The following is a 5,520-nucleotide window of genomic DNA, read 5'->3' on the forward strand; positions in this document are numbered from 1 at the left end:
TAGTGTCTCCTCCCCCCCTTGTACCGAGACCCCGGGGCAGTGTCTCCTCCCCCCCCCCTTGTACCGAGACCCCGGGGCAGTGCCACCCTCCCCACCCCTTGTACCGAGACCCCGGGGCAGTGCCACCTCCCCACCCCTTGTACCGAGACCCCGGGGCAGTGCCCCCACCCCACCCCTTGTACCGAGACCCCGGGGCAGTGCCCCCTCCCCCCCCCTTGTACCGAGACCCAGGGGCAGTGCCCCCTCCCCCTTGTACCGAGACCCCAGGGCAGTGCCCCCCTCCCCCCCTTGTACCGAGACCCCGGGGCAGTGTCTCCTCCCCCCCCCCTTGTACCGAGACCCCGGGGCAGTGCCACCTCCCCACCCCTTGTACCGAGACCCCGGGGCAGTGTCTCCTCCCCCCCCACCTTGTACCGAGACCCCCGGGGCAGTGTCTCCTCCCCCCTTGTACCGAGACCCCGGGGCAGTGTCTCCTCCCCCCCTTGTACCGAGACCCCCGGGGCAGTGTCTCCTCCCCCCCTTGTACCGAGACCCCGGGGCAGTGCCCCCTCCCCTTGTACCGAGACCCCGGGGCAGTGCCCCCTCCCCTTGTACCGAGACCCCGGGGCAGTGCCCCCTTCCCCTTGTACCGAGACCCCGGGGCAGTGCCCCCTCCCCTTGTACCGAGACCCCGGGGCAGTGCCCCCTCCCCTTGTACCGAGACCCCGGGGCAGTGCCACCTCCCCTTGTACCGAGACCCCGGGGCAGTGCCCCCTCCCCTTGTACCGAGACCCCGGGGCAGTGCCCCCTCCCCTTGTACCGAGACCCCGGGGCAGTGTCTCCTCCCCCCCATTGTCCCGAGACCCCGGGGCAGTGCCCCCTCCCCTTGTACCGAGACCCCGGGGCAGTGCCCCCTCCCCCCCCCCCTTGTACCGAGACCCCGGGGCAGTGCCCCCTCCCCTTGTACCGAGACTCCGGGGCAGTGCCCCCTCCCCTTGTACCGAGACCCCGGGGCAGTGCCACCTCCCCCCCTTGTACCGAGACCCCGGGGCAGTGCCCCCTCCCCCCCTTGTACCGAGACCCCGGGGCAGTGCCTCCCCCCCCCTTGTACCGAGACCCCGGGGCAGTGCCACCTCCCCACCCCTTGTACCGAGACCCCGGGGCAGTGCCCCCTCCCCTTGTACCGAGACCCCGGGGCAGTGCCCCCTCCCCCCCTTGTACCGAGACCCCGGGGCAGTGCCCCCTCCCCCCCTTGTACCGAGACCCCGGGGCAGTGCCCCCTCCCCCCCTTGTACCGAGACCCCGGGGCAGTGCCCCCTCCCCCCTTGTACCGAGACCCCGGGGCAGTGCCACCTCCCCACCCCTTGTACTGAGACCCCGGGGCAGTGTCTCCTCCACGCCCCCCCCTTGTACCGAGACCCCGGGGCAGTGCCCCCTCCCCCCCTTGTACCGAGACCCCGGGGCAGTGCCACCTCCCCACCCCTTGTACCGAGACCCCGGGGCAGTGTCTCCTCCCCCCCTTGTACCGAGACCCCGGGGCAGTGTCTCCTCCCCCACCCTTGTACTGAGACCCCGGGGCAGTGCCCCCTCCCCTTGTACCGAGACCCCGGGGCAGTGCCCCCTCCCCTTGTACCGAGACCCCGGGGCAGTGCCACCTCCCCCCCCCTTGTACCGAGACCCCGGGGCAGTGCCCCCTCCCCCCTTGTAACGAGACCCCGGGGCAGTGCCACCTCCCCACCCCTTGTACTGAGACCCCGGGGCAGTGCCACCTCCCCACCCATTGTACCGAGACCCCGGGGCAGTGCCCCCCCCCTTGTACCGAGACCCCGGGGCAGTGCCCCCTCCCCCCCTTGTACCGAGACCCCGGGGCAGTGCCACCTCCCCACCCCTTGTACCGAGACCCCGGGGCAGTGCCCCCTCCCCCCCTTGTGCCGAGACCCCGGGGCAGTGCCACCTCCCCACCCCTTGTACCGAGATCCCGGGGCAGTGCCACCTCCCCACCTTGTACCGAGACCCCGGGGCAGTGCCACCTCCCCACCCCTTGTACCGAGACCCCGGGGCAGTGCCCCCTCCCCTTGTACCGAGACCCCGGGGCAGTGCCCCCTCCCCACCCCTTGTACCGAGACCCCGGGGCAGTGTCTCCTCCCCCCCTTGTACCGAGACCCCGGGGCAGTGTCTCCTCCCCCCCCCTTGTACCGAGACCCCGGGGCAGTGCCACCTCCCCACCCCTTGTACCGAGACCCCGGGGCAGTGCCACCTCCCCACCCCTTGTACCGAGACCCCGGGGCAGTGCCCCCACCCCACCCCTTGTACCGAGACCCCGGGGCAGTGCCCCCTCCCCCCCCCTTGTACCGAGACCCAGGGGCAGTGCCCCCTCCCCTTGTACCGAGACCCCAGGGCAGTGCCCCCTCCCCCCCTTGTACCGAGACCCCGGGGCAGTGTCTCCTCCCCCCCCCTTGTACCGAGACCCCGGGGCAGTGCCACCTCCCCCCCCCTTGTACCGAGACCCCGGGGCAGTGTCTCCTCCCCCCCCACCTTGTACCGAGACCCCGGGGCAGTGTCTCCTCCCCCCTTGTACCGAGACCCCGGGGCAGTGTCTCCTCCCCCCCTTGTACCGAGACCCCGGGGCAGTGCCCCCTCCCCTTGTACCGAGACCCCGGGGCAGTGCCCCATCCCCCCCTTGTACCGAGACCCCGGGGCAGTGCCCCCTCCCCCCCTTGTACCGAGACCCCGGGGCAGTGTCTCTTCCCCCCCTTGTACCGAGACCCCGGGGCAGTGCCCCCTCCCCTTGTACCGAGACCCCGGGGCAGTGTCTCCTCCCCCCCCTTGTACCGAGACCCCGGGGCAGTGTCTCCTCCCCACCTTGTACCGAGACCCCGGGGCACTGCCTGCTCCCCCCATTGACCCGAGACCCCGGGGCAGTGCCTGCTCCCCCCATTGTACCGAGACCCCGGGGCAGTGTCTCCTCCCCCACATTGTACCGAGACCCCGGGGCAGTGCCCCCTCCCCTTGTACCGAGACCCCGGGGCAGTGCCCCCTCCCCATTGTACCGAGACCCCGGGGCAGTGCCCCCTCCCCATTGTACCGAGACCCCGGGGCAGTGCCCCCTCCCCTTGTACCGAGACCCCGGGGCAGTGTCTCCTCCCCCCCTTGTACCGAGACCCCGGGGCAGTGCCCCCTCCCCTTGTACCGAGACCCCGGGGCAGTGTCTCCTCCCCCCCTTGTACCGAGACCCCGGGGCAGTGCCCCCTCCCCTTGTACCGAGACCCCGGGGCAGTGTCTCCTCCCCCCCCTTGTACCGAGACCCCGGGGCAGTGCCCCCTCCCCTTGCACCGAGACCCCGGGGCAGTGCCCCCTCCCCTTGTACCGAGACCCCGGGGCAGTGCCCCCTCCCCCCCTTGTACCGAGACCCCGGGGCAGTGCCCCCTCCCCTTGTACCGAGACCCCGGGGCAGTGTCTCCTCCCCCCCATTGTCCCGAGACCCCGGGGCAGTGCCCCCTCCCCTTGTACCGAGACCCCGGGGCAGTGCCCCCTCCCCTTGTACCGAGACCCCGGGGCAGTGCCCCCTCCCCTTGTACCGAGACCCCGGGGCAGTGCCACCTCCCCTTGTACCGAGACCCCGGGGCAGTGCCCCCTCCCCTTGTACCGAGACCCCGGGGCAGTGCCCCCTCCCCTTGTACCGAGACCCCGGGGCAGTGCCCCCTCCCCTTGTACCGAGACCCCGGGGCAGTGCCACCTCCCCTTGTACCGAGACCCCGGGGCAGTGCCACCTCCCCTTGTACCGAGACCCCGGGGCAGTGCCCCCTCCCCTTGTACCGAGACCCCGGGGCAGTGTCTCCTCCCCCCCATTGTCCCGAGACCCCGGGGCAGTGCCCCCTCCCCTTGTACCGAGACCCCGGGGCAGTGCCCCCTCCCCTTGTACCGAGACCCCGGGGCAGTGCCCCCTCCCCTTGTACCGAGACCCCGGGGCAGTGCCACCTCCCCTTGTACCGAGACCCCGGGGCAGTGCCCCCTCCCCTTGTACCGAGACCCCGGGGCAGTGCCCCCTCCCCTTGTACCGAGACCCCGGGGCAGTGTCTGCCCCCTCCCCTTGTACCGAGACCCCGGGGCAGTGCCACCTCCCCTTGTACCGAGACCCCGGGGCAGTGCCCCCTCCCCTTGTACCGAGACCCCGGGGCAGTGCCCCCTCCCCTTGTACCGAGACCCCGGGGCAGTGTCTGCCCCCTCCCCTTGTACCGAGACCCCGGGGCAGTGTCTGCCCCCTTCGCTTGTACCGAGACCCCGGGGCAGTGCCCCCTCCCCTTGTACCGAGACCCCGGGGCAGTGTCTGCCCCCTCCCCTTGTACCGAGACCCCGGGGCAGTGCCCCCTCCCCTTGTACCGAGACCCCGGGGCAGTGCCCCCTCCCCTTGTACCGAGACCCCGGGGCAGTGTCTCCTCCCCCCCTTGTACCGAGACCCCGGGGCAGTGCCCCCTCCCCTTGTACCGAGACCCCGGGGCAGTGTCTCCTCCCCCCCTTGTACCGAGACCCCGGGGCAGTGCCCCCTCCCCTTGTACCGAGACCCCGGGGCAGTGCCACCTCCCCTTGTACCGAGACCCCGGGGCAGTGTCTCCTCCCCTTGTACCGAGACCCCGGGGCAGTGTCTCCTCCCCTTGTACCGAGACCCCGGGGCAGTGCCCCCTCCCCTTGTACCGAGACCCCGGGGCAGTGCCCCCTCCCCTTGTACCGAGACCCCGGGGCAGTGTCTCCTCCCCTTGTACCGAGACCCCGGGGCAGTGCCCCCTCCCCTTGTACCGAGACCCCGGGGCAGTGCCCCCTCCCCTTGTACCGAGACCCCGGGGCAGTGCCCCCTCCCCTTGTACCGAGACCCCGGGGCAGTGCCCCCTCCCCTTGTACCGAGACCCCGGGGCAGTGACCCCTCCCCCCCTTGTACCGAGACCCCGGGGCAGTGCCCCCTCCCCTTGTACCGAGACCCCGGGGCAGTGCCCCCTCCCCTTGTACCGAGACCCCGGGGCAGTGCCCCCTCCCCTTGTACCGAGACCCCGGGGCAGTGCCCCCTCCCCCCCTTGTACCGAGACCCCGGGGCAGTGCCCCCTCCCCTTGTACCGAGACCCCGGGGCAGTGCCCCCTCCCCTTGTACCGAGACCCCGGGGCAGTGCCCCCTCCCCTTGTACCGAGACCCCGGGGCAGTGCCCCCTCCCCTTGTACCGAGACCCCGGGGCAGTGTCTCCTCCCCCTCCCCTTGTACCGAGACCCCGGGGCAGTGCCCCCTCCCCTTGTACCGAGACCCCGGGGCAGTGCCCCCTCCCCTTGTACCGAGACCCCGGGGCAGTGCCCCCTCCCCTTGTACCGAGACCCCGGGGCAGTGCCCCCTCCCCTTGTACCGAGACCCCGGGGCAGTGCCCCCTCCCCCCATTGTACCGAGACCCCGGGGCAGTGCCCCCACACCGGAAGCCGAGTCTGTCTCTCCCGCGCGTTCTTCACCTTCCTCTGACCGGATTCAAACCTCCCGCCCGCTGCTGATCTTGGGCCGCACTGCGC

The 5,520-nt window shown here is 72.3% G+C and overlaps 1 protein-coding gene across 2 annotated transcripts in view; it reads right to left on the minus strand.

Moving 5' to 3' along the window:
* LOC137385095 (NACHT, LRR and PYD domains-containing protein 3-like) overlaps positions 1-5,520 on the minus strand; it is a 52,553-nt gene extending 47,033 nt beyond the window's left edge. For both annotated transcript variants that reach the window (XM_068059854.1, XM_068059853.1), the window contains exon 1: positions 5,464-5,520. The gene's annotated coding sequence lies outside the window, so the exon portion shown is untranslated. The remainder of the gene's footprint in view (positions 1-5,463) is intronic.

This window comes from Heterodontus francisci, chromosome 28, assembly GCF_036365525.1.
Source record: "Heterodontus francisci isolate sHetFra1 chromosome 28, sHetFra1.hap1, whole genome shotgun sequence".
Taxonomy (NCBI): domain Eukaryota; kingdom Metazoa; phylum Chordata; class Chondrichthyes; order Heterodontiformes; family Heterodontidae; genus Heterodontus; species Heterodontus francisci.